The sequence below is a fragment of the Bufo bufo genome, chromosome 3 (genome assembly GCF_905171765.1).
Source record: "Bufo bufo chromosome 3, aBufBuf1.1, whole genome shotgun sequence".
NCBI lineage: Eukaryota > Metazoa > Chordata > Amphibia > Anura > Bufonidae > Bufo > Bufo bufo.
In genome coordinates this window covers 643,595,855-643,617,031 of record NC_053391.1, presented here as the reverse complement: position 1 = coordinate 643,617,031, position 21,177 = coordinate 643,595,855, and positions in this window count along the sequence as shown.

Genomic DNA, 21,177 nt, shown 5'->3' with positions numbered 1-21,177 from the left:
ATCTGCCCATCTCTGCTGTCCATATACCAGGTCTACCAGCATTACCCCTTGATATACCACCTGCCCGCCTGGTCACCCCACCTAACACTCAGGGAGACAAGTGACTCAGACTGTTAGGTGTGGGGTGACCAGGCGGTATATGAAGGGGTAATACTGGTAGGCCTGGTATATGGACAGCAGAGATGGGCAGATGGCATCCTCTGAGGGTTGTATCTTACATGGGACTATATGCTGGAGGAGCTGAAGGGAGAGTGATGTATTTTACATGGGACTGTATGTTGGAGGGGCTGAAGGCAGGACTGTGATGTATCTTACATGGGACTGTATGCTGGAGGAGCGGAAGGCAGGGGGAGTGATGTATTTTACATGGGACTGTTTGCAAGAAGGACTGAAGGCAGGGGGAGTGATGTATCTTACACGGGACTGTATGCTGGAGGAGCTGAAGGGGGCCATAATTATTACTATAATACTACAGAGGTGGTCATTATAATATTAATAATAATACAGAGGGGGCCATTATATATTATAATTATACAGAGAGCATTATACTTATGGGCACTACGGGGGAAGGGGACGTCTGTTATCTGAGGATGATAGTAAAGTGAGGAATCTAAAACATTTTCTGCGAAATTTTGCAGAGACGAGAAGCGGCTGAAAGAAGGTGTCATGACGGTCCTATCTCCGAATGAAGACGTTGAGGAAAGTCTACATCACAGGAGATGTCACTGGATGTAACAGGTATGTTGTGCTGTATTCTACTGTATATTTCATAGCAATGTTATGTCCATCCAAATATCTGTTTCACGGGAGGGTAGAGGGGAGGGGGTATATAGAATTTGTCCCGCACTGCCTCAGCCTGGCCCCAGACTTGAGGTTACACTGTGCGTAAGGTGGGGAGGGAGTGGAGGGGGGGGGGGGCCCTCCATGTCTATTTTGCTTGGGGCCCCCAAATTCCTTCAACTGGCCCTGTATACATACATACATATATATGCATATATTTCAACCCTTCCTCAACAGGCACGTCGCATACGAGGCGGTGAACGGGAAGGCCGAAGTTACGCTGCAGCGCTGACAGGCGAGCAGCAGCAGGGTGAGAACGCCGAAAGCGCGCACAGACGGCCTGCACTTTATGTAGCAGCTCTGACATATCGGGGTAATTTTTAAGGAATCTCTGCACCACCAAATTCAGCACATGCGCCAGGCAAGGGATGTGCGTCAAACCGGTTAGTCCCAGAGCTGCTACGAGATTTTGCTCATTATCGCACACCACCAGGCTGGGATGTTGGGCACATCTGCGCACATCATCCTATAATGTGCCTATTTATGTATGTATATATATATATATATATATATTATACATGCACACACGTGTTCGCATGCATATATATATATATATATATATATATATACATACACATATATGCATATATTTCTACCCTTCCTCAACAATCCCCCTGTTTTTGGAAATTCAACAATCTTTTGGGGGAAAGGGTTGAGACATATTTGTCCCCCTCACCCCCATCCTTGGTGGAAGTTCAGGAAGAACTGTAGTGCACATTGATCCTTAAGTACCAAGACATCCCCCATCCAGCTTCCTCCGACCTGCCCTTCACCGTAACCTACTCATCCATCCACAGGATACACCGTCTTCTCGCAGGAACTTTCTTGACATCTTTTGCTTCCATCTTCCGGTATCAGTCCTCCTACTGTCGTCTTTTCCTGACTTGCGGAGCGTTTTGACCATCACAGAACAGGCCTTTCTTTCAGGGAACCATCTTCCGGTGTCGGCCACCCCCAATGAATTTGGAGTGACCACACCCCCACAGTCTCTCGGTATTAATGCCGATCTTCAGGTGTTGTCCACCCCCAAGGAACCTGGAGCGGGTTCACCCTCACAGTCTCAATTTTCCATCTGCGCTAACTTTCTTTAAGCAAGACTTTCGTCCAACATCCCTTGTTCCGTCTTGATTGAAGGATGAGTGCGGTTCTCCCATGGACAGAGGACAGATGGGTTCAAGGTGGCAAATAGCGAACAGAGGGGGCCTGTCCCTATCGTGCCCTAATCTTACCCCCATTCACACAAAATACATCGTATTTACACAGTTCCCCTCCCCAACCCACCTAAACCCGAGGACATTTATGATATACACAATACTATGAGGTCTCAGGAAGGCATAGGATGTACCTCCCAAAACCTCATATGAAAATTCAGTTTATGGGGTCTCAGGATAATTTGCCATCCTGAATCCCCCCCTTTCCCCACACACACACAAATTGTCCTGTCCTTTGGATCTTTTTAGGCTTCAGGACTTTGGTGAAATCAAGTCCTGAGCCTCCGGCGGTTGAGTTCGTGAAGTGCCGTCTGGTTCTGGCTTAGTTGGTCTGCTAGTCTCTTGACCCTCCGGTACATCCACCACAGTCCTAGGTACATGAGTCCAACCAGAACCAGAAGCACTATCACCGGGTGTATCAGTAAATTGAAAAACGAGGTTGCCTTAGGACTGTATCCAAAAAGACTCTCCCACCATAAAATCTTTGGGGTTCTTCCTTGCTGCTCTGCGACGTCCAGACCTAGAACGGAACTAAGGGTACAGTACGCTCCGGGGAGGAGTACTCCTCGCTCGGTACAATTAAGTCCATAAATTGTATACGATTCGTTACTCCCTTGGTACCAACACCAATACCCCTGTCCCAAGTATTTTAAAGAGGACGAGGATATTGGGTTGGCCTTCATCTCACAGGTCCCCTCGGTGTTCCAACACTGGTGCCTAAGCACCCGATCCCGACTACCCTGACAGAGGATGGCATCCTCTTTCAACCAACATCCCTCAGTGTCAAACAAAGAAGGATGGCCTTCTTCATAGGTTAGAATGCTCGAGGGGAGCTGGGGATGAAGTTCCGTTCGGTTGTTCATCACCGTTCCTAGATTGATGGCACTGTATCCCTGTCTGAGGCGACCGGACACAGGTGCCAAGGACGAAGCAGTGCAGGTTAAATTTCGACATCCATGCCACTGAACCACCCACCCGTTGGTATGATTGATGGCGAAAGGAGAGATCAGTGGACTTATTCGCTGACGGAGGTTGAATGGGAAGTGGCCACTGTGTAACGCTGAGACAATATGTTTAAGGCTGTCCGAGAGTTCGCTTTGGACCTGCGGATCTGCCAATTGATGGATAGGGGCGGTGCAAGAGTCCGAATGCGGTTTTACCGGTTGGAGATCTTCTGTATCGTAGGGGACCCTCACCACTGTTACACAGATCTGCCCCCTTCCTTTGAACGGATGCCACTGTTCGTTTTCTCCAGCCTGTAACACTAGCTTCCCTACAGGTTTGGTTTGGGACAGATAGACCCACTGAGTAAAGGTCCAGCATCCTTCGTCTACTGCCTCGCAAAAAGGCCACTTAAACGAACCATCTATATAGATGTCAAAGTTAATATCCCTGCCCCTGGGGTCTTTACAATCAGAAAACACATATCTACCCCGGTATTCTTCAGTCATAAGGGTACCATCCATCCATCGACCGTATGGGGTATCTACCCTGTTGCACACCAAATCCCACCTCCAGGGATTACTGTCCAACATCACCATATGGGTTTCCTGCTCCCAGTGGGCATAGGTGACGAAATAGTATCCTGTCACCTCAGGAACACAGTTGTCTCTCATAATCGTGATCATAAAAGACCGTATGGATGGAGATCCCTTTAACTGAACATACCTAGGGTCCTTGGCATCGGTCCGTACCTTTAAAACTGTGGCTCGGTATAGGCCTTCCAGTTTTACCGGACCACTCCAAATTCAAATGGACTGACCAGAGTCACTGCAGTTTAACTTTAACATCATTATACTGGTTCGCAAGTAATCTGTGGACACATGTCCCTGAACATAACTGGATTCCCTGGTGATAATCATCTGGGAATCCCTCAACATGCAATAAGCCTTCAGGGTGCCTTTTACTGGAATGGGCCTATCAAAATACGTCCTAACCCTTAACCTGTCCTGGCTATCGTTCCCTAGGAAGGAAGCCTTCAGGATGTACCAACCGCTGTACTCTGCCCCAGTGACATCTTCAGGACTCAGCATTCCCTCCTTGGTACACAACACCGTAGTAGTGTTGACTCTCACTTGCTGGTAAGGGTGCAATTGTGGGTCCCTAGACACGCATCTTAAGTATTTGATAGGTGTAGGGTCCGAGTCCTGAAAATGTCTGAATTCCTTGAGACAGAGGGCGTGTAAGTCATGTTGTATGGCAGACACATTTTCCACCGGGGTATAATGCTGAGTTACACCGTTGGCAAAACCCTCTCTCTGGAAACCATACAGATACCACTGACCCGATGTAAAGGTGAAGTTCTCGTATGGTTTCCGGATTTTGCCACTCAAACATTCCACCATTAAAAGGCTGGGTCCACTAAGTGATATGTTGGCCATACCAATGTTTGTCCCCAGGCCCTCCCCTGAAGAGACTGATCCTGCCATCAACATGCTTACCACCAGTGTCACAAGCTGGAGACGTATCCCGTTCAGAGGACGCCCAGCTCTTCCCTGGCAATGTGGTCCCATGGCGTATTTCCCTCTTGTGTTCTGTAATTAGATGGAGTGTGATAAGTGTAATGGATTCACCATTGACCCACCAAGCCTTCCCCCCCCCTCACCCAACTCGGAACGGTATGCGTTATTGAGTTGGGGAGGCTCGGGTGGCCTTGGCCTGGTCGATGTGAATCCACAAGACTTCCTGCCGTCTACGGGATTTCTTTTTGTTTGTGATTGGCCTTTGTACCTTCAGCATGGTGTCTCCCATTACTTCAAGGACCTTGTAGGGTCCTTCCCAGTTTGCGTCCCATGGGCCAGCCCGACTTTCACCATCACCATTTCTCCTGCAGCGGGCATTGGTGTTTCCCCCTGTAGATACGGTTTGTGAAACCATATAGCTGCATGAGGCAGTAACTCCTTCAGGTTCTGCTGAACCTGTTGGAGAAACATGTCTCTGGCGATGGCGTTCTTTGTGGGCCCCGACACTTGGGGTTCGTTAGGCAGACATAGGGGCATCTTACGTCCGATCATAAGTTCAAACGGGGAGATAGCAGTACTGGAGGCCTCGGTGGCTTGAATACCCATTAGCACGGCGTGGAGAGAGATTACCCAAGAGGAACCTTTCTCCAGCAGTGCCTTGGAAAGCCGGGTTTTGATGGTCCGGTTCATCCGCTCCACGATGCCCGCAGACTGAGGGTCGTAAGACACATGGAACCTTTGCTTTATGTCTAAGAGACCACAAAGCGCTTTCATTACCTTACCCGTGAAATGGGTCCCTCTGTCTGATTCTATCACTCTGGGGATACCCCATCGTGACCGAACCTGTTCCCAGAGAACACGGGCAGTGGTGGCAGCCGTATCGTTGACCGTGGGGATGGCTTCTACCCATTTTGAGAAGACATCCACTATCACCAGTGTGTAACGGCAGTTACGACTTCCGGTCGGCAATGGTCCGATAAAATCTATTTGTATCGCGGACCACGGACCATCAGCAGGAGGAACTCACTGCAACACCGGCTTCAGGGCTGACGCCCTTGGGTCGACTTGAGCACACACCAGGCACTGTTGAGTAACCTCCTCTACTGTATTGGACATTCCTGGCCAGTACAATTTGTCTCTCAGGAGAGGCAAGAATTTATTCCGGCCGAGGTGTCCAAACAGTTGGTGGTTCAATCGCGTCAGCTCTGCTTGCAGATGCTGCGGGACCACCGGAAGAGGAAGTTGCTGAGTACCGGTATCGTAACACAGGATCCCTTGCTGTACAGACCAGGGATACTGTGGTGATTTGATATGTGTCATTAGAAGAGGATCTTTGGCTTGTTACTCTTCAAATGACACCGGGCCGTCACTCAGATGGGTACGCGCTGCAATCCGGTGCGTTGGTAGTGGCCCAGTGCCTGGTTCCCGGAGGGTACCAGACACTGCCTCTAGTTTTGCCAGCTCGTCTGCCTTGTTGTTACCAATTATCAAAGGTTCGTCCCCTTTTTGATGCGCAGGGATTTTGATAATGGCTGCTTCCGTCATGTGTGCCATGCCCCACTCCCACAGCTCCTTCAGGACTGACACATGAGCCAGAGGTTTGTTTTGACTGTCCAGAAATCCTCTCCTTTTCCATATGTCAAGATGCAGGTTGAGGGAACGAACTACATATGAGCTGTTTCTATATATAGTTCGTTTCCCTGGGGGCTGAAGAAGCAGAGCTTCTTTGACAGCCTCTAGCTCTGCCCGCTGTGCCGACATGTGACCCGGTAACCTGACAAGACTCTGGGTACCAGTGGTCTCATCCAGCACAGCAAAACCCGTGACATAGTCCCCATCCAGATAGAATCAAGAGCCATCGACAAAGATGACTCTGTCATCTGGACGCCTGTCAGTCCTGAACATCTGTGGTGAGTCGTCCAGTTCTGGTTGGCCACAGTCATGTTCGGTTCCATTCAGGTTTAGCAACTGGGACAGAACATACTTGGCCTTGTGGTCCACCTGCAGATTCCGGCCACTGAGATCCATGATCTATCTCCTGAATCTCTGTTGGGAGACTCCAGGGAGAGTATCACGGAGCAAGAGGGCTAAAGGAGAATGTGGAGTCTGCAAGGTGAGGGGCCGGAAGCCTACAATATGCTCGGTGGTCTTGACGGCATAGTGTATGGCCTCCAGTTGCTTGGCACATTCATCGAACCCTCGTTTGACGGGCGAAAATAGCCTGGAGAAATATCCCAGCGGTCTGGTCTCATACCCTACTTTCTGTAAAAGGACCGCTGAGATAGACTTTATCCCTGCATGCGCCTGTATGGCCATTTCCCCATCTAGATGTGGAGTGGCCAACACAGGCGCCGAGGAGAGATCCCTTTTCAAAGTTGAAAAGGCCTCCTCCTGCGCATCGGACCAACCTTTGATTGAGGGTTCTTCTCCTCGAAGGAGCTCATAGAGAGGTTTCCCTTTGGCAGCGAAATCCTCTATGAATTCCCTCATGAAGTTGGCCACTGCCAGGAATTTCCTCAAATCTTGAAGAGTGCCGGGCCTGGGTAACTTCACCATGGCTTCCACACGGGCTGTCAAATTTGGACCCCAAGGAAGGTTACCTCCGTTTTGGCCAAATTTGCCTTATGGGGACTCAGCTTGAGTCCTGACTTTGCCAGGAGTCCCAGCAGCTCTCTCAACAGAACCAAATGTTCCTCCATGGTTTCTGTATGCAAGAGCAAGTCATCCACGTATTGTAGAAGGCATTCCGGACGTGAGAACACACTCAGTACGGCCGCCAATGCCTGATAAAAATACGTGGGGCTGCTGTGTAACCCCTGGGGCAGTACAGCAAACATGTACTGTTTGTCCCCCACCGTAAAGGCAAATTTGTACCGGCATGACTCAGTGAGTTCGATGGAGAAGAACCCGTTAGCAACATCTATGGTCGAGAATACGCTGCTTTTGCAGCTTATTCTGGCCATGATGTCGGGAGTCTGGGCCACCACTGGAGCGGACATTGGGGTGTATTTATTGAGGTCCCGGAGGTCTATGGTAAGCCTCCATGCATTAGTGTCCTTTTTCTTGACTGGCCAGAGGGCATTGTTGCATTTTAATATATTCAATATGTGAGAGAGAATCTAAATCGCACATCCACATTACTATGCTTTTGATATAACAACTGTTTTAAATTACAGCATGATAAAACATGGCTATACAGCAGTATTATCAATCTATTGCTATGCACTATTAGGAGGCATTAGTATACAGTTTGATCAAAGAGCATAGGCCCACTTACCACGACAAGGTTGCCTCTTCAAGTGGGGACCTACTCTAACTTTGGCGCGGCACTGTGCGGCGACTATCGTGCCCCCACACCGCTCTAGCAGGCAATGGGACCCAGCAGCAGGGTTTATAAATTCCTGAGAGGCTGTGAACAGGTGAGCTCTTTGCACCTTATGCGGTGCTGGGCGGTGGCCGTTGCTGATTTTGTGCTATGCTGGTGGAGTGATGGGGCCCAGGGCCTAGGTGGCTTTGCCGCACACTGAGGGCGCTGTGTGGCTGCTGGGTCCCGTTTGCCTGCTGGTGCGGTGTGGGGGCGCAATGGTCGCTGCACAGTGCCGCGCCAAAGTTAGAGTAGGTCCCCACTTGAAGAGGCAACCTTGTCGTGGTAAGTGGGCCTATGCTCTTTGATCAAACTGTATACCAATGCCTCCTAATAGTGCATAGCATAAGGTTATATTTATTGATAATAGTGCTGTATAGCCATGTTTTATCATGCTGGAAATTAAAACAGTTGTTATATTAAAAGCATAGTATTGAGGATGTGCGATTTAGATTCTCTCTCACATATTTAATACATTGTTGCATTTTGAATTACCCTCAATGACCACTCCCCTAGTCTTTAATTCCTGGACAGTGTCCATAATTGAATGGGTGGCCTCTGGTGGAAATCGGTATTGGCGTTGAGGTGGAGGGTCAGGACCCTGTATGTCCACCTGAACGCCAATCAGTCTGCCACAGTCGTTTTTGCTCTGGGCCCACAGCTCGGGATGCTCGTACACAATAGGCTCCAGGTCTAGATTGTGTGAGACCTCAGGCCACTTGTGTTCGAGCACATCAGTAGAATTCTCTACTGCTTGCGCAGCACGCCAGTCCTACAGGGTATAGCGAAGTGAGGTCACGGTTATGGGCAATCGAGGGTTACTCACTATTTGGAGGAGAACCCTGAGCAGGCATGCGGCAGTGAAGGAGAGGTAGACACAAGTTCCTCTGGGGCACACTCTGTATGTAGAGACCTGGCCTGATGTTGTGTGAGGTGCCCTGGATGTTGCAGGTGTTTAGAGTGCCTGAAGCAAGGTCCCTTTTGAGATTCGTGACGCCAGTGCCTGTAACGGTGGCACACCGGTTTCAGCAGCAATAAGTGAGGTACACAGGTGGTATAGTGAACCAAACGTTGCTTTACTTATAACAGTCCAACTTTATACATCAAGATGGTAATGCAGTCCCTTATATCAAGTGCTTCACAAGCAGGCTTATTTCACAAGATGGCAGGTATTAATCATGCAAGATACATGGAGGGCAATCAACAACACACTCAGAATCAGGTTGTACCTTCTCCTCAGAAATAGTGTACACTGTTCTTTAGAACTCCTGTCTGGTTTCAATCCCAAGGCTCGGATGCCTAAATGCTGGCTTAAATCCCTGGTTCAAATAATCTTCCTCCAGTATTGGCACTTGCTTTGCTTTATAGATCCTCTGCTCATCAGGGTACTTATCTGACTGGTAATATCCTTACTTGGCTTGAGGGTAACTGCAGGTTTCTCCCAGGAGGTCCTGTCCTACTACTGGGGTGTCTTCTGAGCTAACTGAGGCTCACTTGAACTACAGGCAGGCTAGGATTCTTCACTAGCCTCCTGGTCATAGCTAGCAGCCAGGGCTATCAAGCTGCATGTCAGGAGGAGGCCCTCAGCATATCTCTGGCTGGTGCCTTCTCACTTCTGTCTCCACAGACTCCTGACTATGAACTTCCCCCTCCCTGTCTGGGCCTGGACATTTATACTAGGGGCTCCCTATCTCCTTCTAGTGTGTAGGATGCCTAACTACACCCTAATAGGCCTGCTATACATAATACAGGAGAAACATTGCATGTAAAAACACACAGAAAATACATTAAATGCCTAGTTAAATATAAGATCACTGTCCCTTGTGAGTAGAAGTAACACGCTAACCAATTGACCCTTGTGTAGTGCCCACGCCTACCTAGTGGGACACTACATACCCCCACGCTATGACGTTGCCCGTCCTCGGCGCAACATGAAGGGGCCCTGCCGGCTGGATACTGCACCTGAAAAAGAGAAATAAGGCAAAGCAGGAAAAACACATCTACATTTGCAAAATACATTATATGTATACATCAGGCAGTTCCACTGGCTTAGGAGCAAGTTCGGTGAAAAGGGGCGTCGTTCTCTTCTCTCAGGATAGTGTAAGGGAACAGGGGCGCTGACCTGGTGCAGCGTATTAGTGATACCAGGATAGTCCATATAATACTTTAAGTGCAAATTGTCCATAATAGAACCGTAGAAAAATGTAAAACAATTAAAAGTTCTTGGAGGCTCAAAGAACAAACATGAGTCCGTACCCAGGTTCCTTTCTTATTTAGAGCAAGTGTTACAAACAGACAGCAGTGGTGAAGGTATAAGATCACAGAGGCTCGCATACAGTGGAGTCCATCTCTGGGCACATTTCTTTTAAAATAGCAAGATCTCAGAGGCTCATGTACTTTTGAGTCAATCACTGGGCGCATTTCCTTGAAATTTAAGTTGCACAATAAAATGACAGCACATAAAAAGAGCCCACATTATTCCATTGGCACATATATATAAAACAAGTGCTGCAATACCCTTAATCAAAGGTGCAACATAAAAATAGGCACAACTTGGTGTAATATCGTAGAAGCAGGCAGGAGGTCCTGTAAACAAGATGGCTTTGCAGCAATTGGTATTTCAGTGGGCGACCATACCACTGAGCCGTGGGTAACTGGCAGCAGCAACAAAGGACCAAAACAAAGGACTCCTGTCCTGGAATGGTTGAATTCTCAGCAATGAGGTCCCTTGATGAAAGCAAATCAAATAAATCAATGGCCTAGCAGGCCAATTCACAGGGGCATGTCATATTCACTTTGCATCTCAGTGGTGCTCCCTGGCTCTGCTTGCAGATGAGGCCTGTAATAAGCATCAACAGGCGGATGTGCCCACAACACAGTATTGGGGGGCAGCTGCAGCATGAAAGGACCCCTAATTGGTATGGGCCCCATAGGCCTAGGGGTAATCACAGTTGGGGACCGCATCGGTCCAGGCATAACAATTGTAGGCTGTGCTGGCCTAGGTTCCGCCGCCGCAAGAGGTCCGGTGGGCTCTGGGATAACTGGCTCTGCGCAGCAAGTCACAGTGTGAGAGGGCCTCCTTGGGGGCTTCAACGCAGCCACAGTAGCAGTAGGTGGCCGGCTGGTAGGGACAGGTACCCTTACCTCTGACCCCGCGATGTCCGAGTACTGGAGGCAGACCTCTTCCTCCCTAGGTGGCGTCCGGATTCTGGCGGTGGCAATTCGGCGTAACTCCCGCAGCTTCTCCTCCAGACGGACGATCTGGTCATCTAGGCTCTCGGATTCGGGATCGCTGTCCTCCGATGTCGCCGCCGGCACTTGTACCATAGAGGGCGCATCCTGCGCAGCCGCTGCAGGCTCAGGTGACGCGTCCGGTCTTTTACCCTTTCGGATATTGTCCAGGGTCACGTGGAATCGTTCCAGGTTCTCTAATTCTTTGATGGTTTTCTCCCGGCGAGGCAGCTCAGGGGACGGATATGGGCTCACCCACTTCTCCACTACCGTTGGCTGCCAGAATACGTTCGGGCCAATGAAAGAGCCCCGCTCTTGGAATGCATGATGGGCAGGTTCTGGAGAGCGCGCTGGTTCACGCTCGCAGCCAGTGTAGTCCTCATCTGCTTCCCAGTCCTCCGGTTCTTGGGACGGGTCACGGCAGTAGCATATGGGCCTTGCAGGCCCTCGGCAGGGGTGAACTCCACTTCTTCTCCCACGCGGAGGTTGTGCATGTATTCGGAGAGGTAACTCCGCTTGACGGACCTCCGATTTACATATAAGTCTCTGCCAGTGGTATAGTCCTGTATAAAACCGTAGCCACGGTTCTTGTCAAAGGCAACAACCAACCCCTTTCTCCTTTCCAGGCGGGGTTGGGTGTCAGTGTGGCGCTCATGAACGGTCTTGGCCAGTTCCTCGTAATAGATTTTAGTCTTGGTCGCTTTCTTTATGGCGGCCTCCCGTATCTCTGCCATCAATGCTGACCACTTGAATGAGGGCTGGAAAAAGTCTCTCCAGGAGCCGTAATAGGTCTCCGGTTGCGTCCTCGGTGGTGGGCAGTTGGGTCTCTCCGGTCCCAGAGAGTAGGCCGGTGGAGCGTCCTCTCGCTCTACACCAATAACATCCATCTTTAACAGATCAGGCGCGGACATCCCAGCAGAGCAGTCTTCACTCTTCAACATGCTCGATCCTTCTCTGGAGAGCGACAGGGTGGCGCCAATAAATTCATAAAGATCCTCTCATTGCTCTGGGAGGCCGCCCCCCAGGTACTTCAGCATGGGGGAGGCGGAGTCCATTTCTGCAGACATGAAAATGTCCAGACAGGGCGGTGGCGCCGACATATAGCTTTTCCCGCTCTTTTCAGCAAAAGGCGCCAACTTTTACCGCCAATTTAGTATGAAGATGACGCAGCCATAAATCCAAGAAAGCTAAGCGGCCATCTTTAAGCAAAACGCTGTCTATTCACGGACAGCAAGCGGTGGCTTTACAACAGTAAAACAGTCCAGAAAAAGCACAGTTTCACACCGCAAATTATTACAGTTCCTTGGCCCAGCAATTTTTAATAAAGCAATTAGGGCTTGGTCACTTTAAGGCATATGATAGCACACAGTTCTTGTATCCGCAATGGCGCAGGAATGTTCTTTATCCTGTTCGTGACGCCAATTTATGCAGCACGCCAGTCCTGCAGGGTATAGCAAAGTGATGTCACGGTTATGGGCAATCGAGGGTTACTCACTATTTGGAGGAGAACCCTGGGCAGGCATGCGGCAGTGAAGGAGAGGTAGACACAAGTTCCTCTGGGGCACACTCTGTATGTAGAGACCTGGCCTGATGTTGTGTGAGGTGCCCTGGATGTTGCAGGTGTTTAGAGTGCCTGAAGCAAGGTCCCTTTTGAGATTCGTGACGCCAGTGCCTGTAACGGTGGAACACCGGTTTCAGCAGCAATAAGTGAGGTACACAGGTGGTATAGTGAACCAAACGTTGCTTTAATTATAACAGTCCAACTTTATACATCAAGATGGTAATGCAGTCCCTTATATCAAGTGCTTCACAAGCAGGCTTATTTCACAAGATGGCAGGTATTAATCATGCAAGATACATGGAGGGCAATCAACAACACACTCAGAATCAGGTTGTACCTTCTCCTCAGAAATAGTGTACACTGTTCTTTAGAACTCCTGTCTGGTTTCAATCCCAAGGCCCGGATGCCTAAATGCTGGCTTAAATCCCTGGTTCAAATAATCTTCCTCCAGTATTGGCACTTGCTTTGCTTTATAGATCCTCTGCTCATCAGGGTACTTATCTGACTGGTAATATCCTTACTTGGCTTGAGGGTAACTGCAGGTTTCTCCCAGGATGTCCTGTCCTACTACTGGGTTGTCTTCTGAGCTAACTGAGGCTCACTTGATCTACAGGCAGGCTAGGATACTTCACTAGCCTCCTGGTCATAGCTAGCAGCCAGGGCTATCAAGCTGCATGTCAGGAGGAGGCCCTCAGCATATCTCTGGCTGGTGCCTTCTCACTTCTGTCTCCACAGACTCCTGACTATGAACTTCCCCCTCCCTGTCTGGGCCTGGACATTTATACTAGGGGCTCCCTATCTCCCTCTAGTGTGTAGGATGCCTAACTACACCCTAATAGGCCTGCTATACATAATACAGGGGAAACATTGCATGTAAAAACACACAGAAAATACATTAAATGCCTAGTTAAATATAAGATCACTGTCCCTTGTGAGTAGAAGTAACACGCTAACCAATTGACCCTTGTGTAGTGCCCACGCCTACCTAGTGGGACACTACACTTGCAAAGGTGGTCCCAGACACTGGCGTTGGATGACAAACACCTTAGCTTGTCTGGTACCCTTTCTCACAATGCAATTTGCCAGATCCAGGATCCACCCATTTTGTGTCGTTACATCGGTTCCGATAATGTTATCAGAACCGGGGTAATACCACATGGGTATCCTGAGGGTCATGCACCTGGTAATCTGGACGATTACCTCTTCAATTCTGTGGGCCATCCGATCACTACACATTGGGGGCCGTTGGGGTGTAAATCGTGTTTGACATTAGTAATGGAAATTTCCGCACCCGTGTCAAGCATGATTTTCGTTTCCTGTTCTTTTATTGTGGCTTTTATGTGGGGTCTCCCTGAAGAGTCCAGTATGATGGGACATACTGGTGCCAATTCTTGAGGGACCCCTAACCCTCAGTCAATGTCCACCAGACTCCCAGTAGGTACCTGTGAGGTGCATACTGCCCTTTGTGCACTTTCACCCTGAGTATTTGGTGTGGAATCTTTTGATTCCACACCCCTTGGGACATTAACGACAGCCAAGCGTTTTGGTGATTGGCCTGGTGAATGTCCCAGATTCTTATCAACGTCTTCCCCCACTGACTTGGCAAAATTAGGTTTCATTCCGAAACCATTATTATTGCCAGTCTTTTCCGGATTTGTCCAGTTACTCCTTGCCCATTATGGACAATTCCTTCTGATGTGCCCGTATTAACAGCAATGGAGCGAGGCGCAGATATAGCGGAGTGCGCTTTGACTTGGGTGGAAGTCGTCAGGCTAGGAAAGGGTTAAGGTTGGAAGTTGGTTGAGGGGGAGGGGAGAGGTTTTCGCGGGCAGTAGATAGGGCTTGGGGGAGTGGTTTGAGTAAGCAGGGTCAGTGCAAGGCAGAGTGTTTGAGCAGCAGGATGTCGTCTCTGGAGGATCTTTTGGCAGCAGTCAGGGCTGCAGTTCAAGAACATGGTGCGGAGCGTCTGCATGAGACCATTCAGGCGGCTCTTGCCCCTTCTCCTATGGCGGTGGTGACGGAGCGACCTTCCAGGTCCAGGAGGTCGGTTCCCCCGGAGCGGCTGAGCCCGTAGTTTACCCCACGTGTGCGCCGGCGTCTCCGGAGTCCCCCTGTGAACCCTCCGCTGTGGCCTGAGGTGTCTGTTCCCAGCAGTGCACCCAGGAGCAGCGGGAGGAATGCCTCTGTGCGTGGTGGAGCGGCGGGAGAGGGACGGGTTAACCCCGGTCCCGTCTCCCAGGCGACGAGAGGCAGAGAGCGCGGGCGAGCGGGCGTCTCACCGGGTGCGGTCCGGAGTGGTGAGCGAACCCTGGCGGCCTTACCTGAGGTCCGGAGGGGTAGTGCGGTCGGGCGGTCTGGCGGCCTGGGCCTTTCTGGGAGCAGGACAGCGAGGTCTTCTGCGCCGCGGCCGGCAGCTTCCGGTCGGCGGCTGGAGCGCTTGAGGACGGACGTGCGCAGAAGAGGAGAGCGCAATGTGAGTGCGTCGCGGCTCCTGGCGGTGGGCCGGCGACATGGCAGCGTGGAAGAGAGCAGGGTGGTTGCCTTGTCCCCTGATCGGTTATTTCAGGATGCTGCTTCCGGCAATCCTGCTGGAGAGCAGGTTGTAATGGGGAGGATGGAGGAAGGAAGCGTGCGGCCATGTGTTGGGGCCGGTGCGGCGTATGAATTCCAGGACGACGGTCTCTTGCTGGAGCAGGGTGATGGGGAGCTGTCGCCATTGGAGGAAGGAGAGGTGGAGCCGGGTGAAGATTTGGCGGCAGGCGCCATGGACGTCCCCCAAAGGGAATTAGCCGTGCCGTGCTGTTCGACTACGCCACTGAGGACGTCTGGGATGAGTTCCGCGGCTGCCGGTGATGTTGTCCGGGGACGGCCAGGTGAGAGACCGGCAGGTCAAAGTCATGTTGGGGGGGATGTGGGCTCTGTTGGTATTAATGTGGGGGGTTCTGATGCTTTAGTGCGGGAGGTATTGTCAGGTATGGTGTCTTTATTATCTCGGTTAGGTTCCGGGCCTGCGGGGTCTCCAGTACCTGTCTGGGCCCCGGTACAGGTTTTTGAACGGGAGCAGAGTGCGGCGCTGGTGCCTGTTGGGGCAGGTGATGGCATTGGAGGGGGTAGCAAAGGATGTGGGTGATGGTGTTCGGTTGGCGGATGCGGCGAAAGGGGAGATTTATGTATGTTTCGAGGGGCTGCTGGGGGCTCACTTGAAGCAGGAGATTAAAGATAAGATATGGAGGGATGAGTATGTGGAGATCTTTGCGTTACTTCCCTTGGAAAAATTTAATTTGGATAGGGGGAGGCCGGATGAGAGCAAGAAGGAGGAGGAAGAGAGGCTTCAAGCCTTTGCAATTCTGGCTAGTGTAGTTGGGGAGAAGGCGCCTGAGCACTGCTCGGCTCTCTTCTGTTATATGGATGCTATAGGTGAGGCGCATCGGACTTATGGAGGTGTGTCGTGGCTTAGGTATGACGAGCAGTTCCGGCAGCGGAAGGCGGTCAGGCCTAGCATTCGTTGGGACCACAAGGATATTGGTCTGTGGATGTGATTGATGGCGGCACCGAAAGGGGGTCCTCAGCCCTTTCGTGGAGGGGCCGGGGGTGGCTCGGCCTCGGAGTCTTCTGGGGGTAGCAGGAGGGGTTGTTGTTGGCAGTACAATGAGGGGCATTGCAGGTTCTTGATTGATCCGGATTGATCGTCATCAGAAGATTGGTGTGATACACCTTTTGGATCAAGTTCCGTCCATCATGTCTGTGAGTGCAGAACAGAAGGATCATGTGAAAGCACCTTTAGATTTTGATCTAGAAGATTCTCCTCTACCACAGGAGTGGAAAGACAGCCTTCGTTCAAAACTGGTCACCCGAGAGGGAGTGTTTTCCAGAGCAGAGATGGATGTGGGGTGTTCTAAGAGTGCCACCCATACTATAAGACTTGCTGATTCTACTCCTTTCAGAGAAAGGTCAAGAAGAATACCCCCTCGAGATGTGGAAGATGTCCGGGACATACTCCAGCAGATGGAAGGAGCAGGCATCATCACAGAGTCTCGGAGCCCCTATGCCTCACCTATTGTGGTAGTGAGAAAAAAGAATGGTTCAGTTCGGCTATGTGTGGACTACCGTACTTTGAACAAGAGGACTGTGCCAGATCAGTACACTTTGCCCCGGATAGAGGATCTTCTGATCGCCCTATCTGGCAGCCAGTGGTTCAGTGTGCTTGACTTGAGGTCTGGATATTATCAGGTACCCATGAAGAAGGAGGATCAGGAAAAGACAGCTTTCATCTGCCCTTTGGGGTTTTTCCAGTTTACCAGAATGCCACAGGGAGTCACAGGAGCTCCTGCTACTTTTCAGAGGCTGATGGAGAAAACTGTGGGGGATATGAATCCCAAAGAGTGTCTAGTGTATCTAGATGACCTAATTGTTTTCGGGAAGACACCAGAGGAGCATGAACAAAGATTGCTAAAGGTGTTGGATCGACTTCAAGCTGAAGGCCTGAAGCTATCAGTGGACAAATGCCGATTTGCCCAGAACTCTGTCACTTATGTGGGGCATATAGTCTCCGCTGAAGGAGTAGCCACAGATCCTGCTAAAATTGAAGCAGTGTTGAATTGGCCAAGACCAGATAACATCAGTGAGTTGCGGTCCTTTCTCGGATTCTGTGGTTACTACCGAAGGTTTGTGAAAGACTACTCAAAGATTGCTCGAGAGTTACATGACCTACTGAAGATTACCTCTGACGTAACGGGTGCTAAGGCACCATCTCCTAAAGACCCCTTTGGAGAGAAATGGACTTCAGGATGTGAAGATGCCTTTCTGACATTGAAGAAGAGACTTACAGAAGCTCCTGTCTTAGCCTATGCAGACCCTGAGAAACCATATATCCTCCATGTGGATGCCAGTATGGAAGGTCTAGGGGGTGTACTGCACCAAAGTTATCCAGAAGGAATGAGGCTGGTGGCTTACATAAGTAGAAGCCTTACAGGTGCAGAGAAGAACTATCCAGTCCATAAATTGGAATTTCTGGCACTCAAGTGGGCCATCGTGGATAAGCTACATGACTATTTGTATGGAGCAACATTCGAAGTAAGGACTGACAACAATCCACTTACCTACATTCAGACTACAGCTAAGCTGGATGCCACAGGACATAGGTGGTTGGCTGCCTTATCAAGCTACAGTTTCAGCCTGAAGTACAAGCCTGGGCCCAAGAATGTCAGCGCAGATGCCCTGTCCCGCAGACCTAGACTCCCTCCTCACCAAGAAGAAGAGGAGTGGGAAGAGATCCCTGGGCCGGGGGTAGGAGCCTTTTGTCAGATGTATGTGGTGGCCGAGAGTCAAGAAGAGTTTGCCGAGCTAAGGGGGATAGACTCCATTAGCCACTCTCCAGAAGCCGTGCCTGAGGTGTTCCATGCTCCAGTCATGCTTCAACAGTGGTCCAGTATAACCACAGAAGACAAAAAGAAGGCTCAAGCGCAGGACTGGTATATTGGGATAGTTATCAGAGCAATAAAGACTAAGAATCCTAAATTGCTGACTTCTCTACCTGTGAGTCAAAGAGAATTATACCGAAGGGAATGGAGCGGACTACATCTTGAAGATGGAGTACTCTATAGGGTCGTGAAGTATCATGATCACCCTGACAGAAAACAATTGGTACTACCCCACAGATACCGTGGCATGGTCCTGAGAGCTCTCCACGATCAACATGGGCATCTCGGGGTGGACAAGACCTATGGCCTAGTACAAGATCGGTTCTTTTGGCCTCGCATGAGGGAACATGTCGAGCAACATGTAAAGACATGCAGGAGGTGTATCCAGAGGAAGACCCTGCCTGTGAGAGCTGCCCCTATGGGTCATCTGAAAAGTACGGGACCCATGGATCTTGTGTGCATGGACTATCTTGGCATTGAAAGCGATACAGCGGGAATTGGAAATGTGCTGGTGGTAACGGACCATTTCACCAGATATGCTCAAGCCTTCCCCACTAAAGATCAAAAAGCTGTGACTGTAGCCAAAGTCCTTTGGCAGAAGTATTTTATTCACTATGGACTACCCAATCGGATACACTCTGATCAAGGTAGAGACTTTGAGAGTAAGTTGATCAAGGAGCTGTTGGACATGTTGCAGGTGCAGAAGTCCAGAACCACACCTTATCATCCGGAGGGTGATGCACAGCCAGAACGGTTCAATAGGACCCTCCTAGATATGCTAGGGACTCTCAAGCAAGTCGAGAAGCGGTCTTGGAGTAAACATGTGGAAGCCATGGTCCACGCATACAACTGTACAAGGCATGAATCTACAGGGTTCTCACCCTATTTCCTAATGTTCGGAAGAGAAGCTCGATTACCGATAGATGTCCGTTTGGGAGTGTCTCCTGATGGAACAGATTCAACTTCACACTTTCAATATGTGAGGAACCTCAAACAAAACCTTCATCGGGCCTATGAGTTGGCCACCCAAGCGGCAGCAAAAATGGAAGAACGGAACAAAAGAAGGTATGATTCTAAGGTGAGATATCGGGAGATTCAAGCAGGGGATAAAGTTCTCCTCCGGAATCTAGGTGTGCCTGGAAAACACAAACTGGCTGACAGATGGAAAGATACCCTGTTTGAGGTTGTGTCCAAACTGGAAGGACTGCCAGTGTACAACATTAGGGGCCCGGAGGGCCGAATAAAGGCTTGGCATAGAAACCATCTGCTTCCAGTTGTGTATGCTGATGAAGAGGAAGAGAGTAGTGAAGAACTGGAGGAAAACCCAGCAGAGAGTCCTGGAAATGGGGCAGAGGAGACCTCGGGAACTCCCAGTGCAGAGGATCAGTGGTGGGCATCACCCGCAGAAGAAACACAGCAATTACCTCCTTTAACTCCGGTGGTTCCACAAAGTCCCGGAACCTCTCCTGGGTCACAAAGTCCTCCAAGGTTGAATCCAGAAAGTCCATGTTTCGTGCCTGGAACTTCCCTTAGAGACTCTACTTCGAAGGCAGGAGTCGAAGTCCCACAGTTGATGTCCCAAGATCCTCTCCCACAGCGAGAACTGAGACACAGTACCAGAGTGCGGCAACCCCCTAGGGCCTTAGTTTATGATAATATAGGAGAGCCCAGTTATGCCCCGCTGACACAAGCAGCATCTAAAATGGCCACTTTCCTACATGCACTAGCTGAAGTGGTAAATGTTAGTGACTCTTTACCCTAAATAAATAGCTAGCTAGGATATTACTGTGCCAACTGTACTGTATGTATGCTAAACATTTTTCTGTTGAATTTTTGTTAAGCCCCCTGGTTCGGACTTGCCAGTGGAAGGCAAGTATTTTTAAAGGGGGAACATGTAACCCTGTGAAGTTACACCGGCTGCGTTATCTGAAATGCCCAGTAGATGGACTCAGTATGCTGTTAATAAGACATTGAGCATTGACCACATGACTGGCTGAAATGAGTCACATGGTTAGTGACATCATCGCAGGTCCTAAAACGACGCGGGCTGCACAGCTCTAAAGAGGAAGGTCCTGGAAAAGTTTCTAGAAGCTACGATTTGCTCAGCCAGAGAGAGGACATGGGTCTGGCATTGAGAGACTGCAGCACAGAGATAGAACCTGGCGGAGAGAACTTACTTCACCCAAGATCACACCTGCTGAGAGAGGGACCGCTGGCAAAGACAAGCACTGAGTCCAGACGTCTGGTGAATCCAGTGAAAGGAGATTGCTGCGGACTGGCCTGGTAAATGGTGTTGTGAGGGTAAGTCAAACCTCTCCCTGTATCACCACAGGGCACCTGTCTCCTCACCACAATAAAGACTCTGAGGTCCCGTGCGGACATTACACAGCTCAGGCTGCTTCAGTGACCCTGCGGAGCAAGAGCTTATAAGGGCCCCAACTCTCCAATGTGCACCAACGGCCATTAGGGCGAAAATAGGGGGTGGGACGCAGGTGTGCTAGTGGGTGGGTGAGGAAGAATCCACATTACTCTGTTATTTGTGTTACGCTATTGTATTTTCCTATGTATGTTGGTTCATTTTGTTACGCATTATATAAAGTTAATTCCAGTTAGGCTGTGTCAGTCTCATTTGCACCAAGTATGTTCCCAGTGGAGCCTCACATCGCTACCCCGGATGTTCCACTGGGTGGAGGCACTGCCGCAGACATGTACCCCAACTCCCAGATAGCGGAGGCTCAGGATCCGCCTGTCAGGCATAGTGAGTTAACTAGGGTTAGGGACCCCATAGACACTAGGGGGCGCCACCAAAACCCCGTTACAAAAGCAAAGCAAGGATTTTATACGGGAGGAAGATATATATTTTACCAAGGATTTAAGCCAGCATTTAGGCATCCGGGCCTTGGGATTTAAACCAGACAGGAGTTCTAAAAAGGACAGTGTACGCTATTTCTGAGGAAAGGTACAACCTGATTCTGAGTGTGTTGTGGATTTACCCTCTGAGTATCTTGCATGATCAATACCTACCATCTTGTGAAATAAACCTGCTTGTGAAGCTTGTGATATAAAGGACTGCATTATTATCTTGATG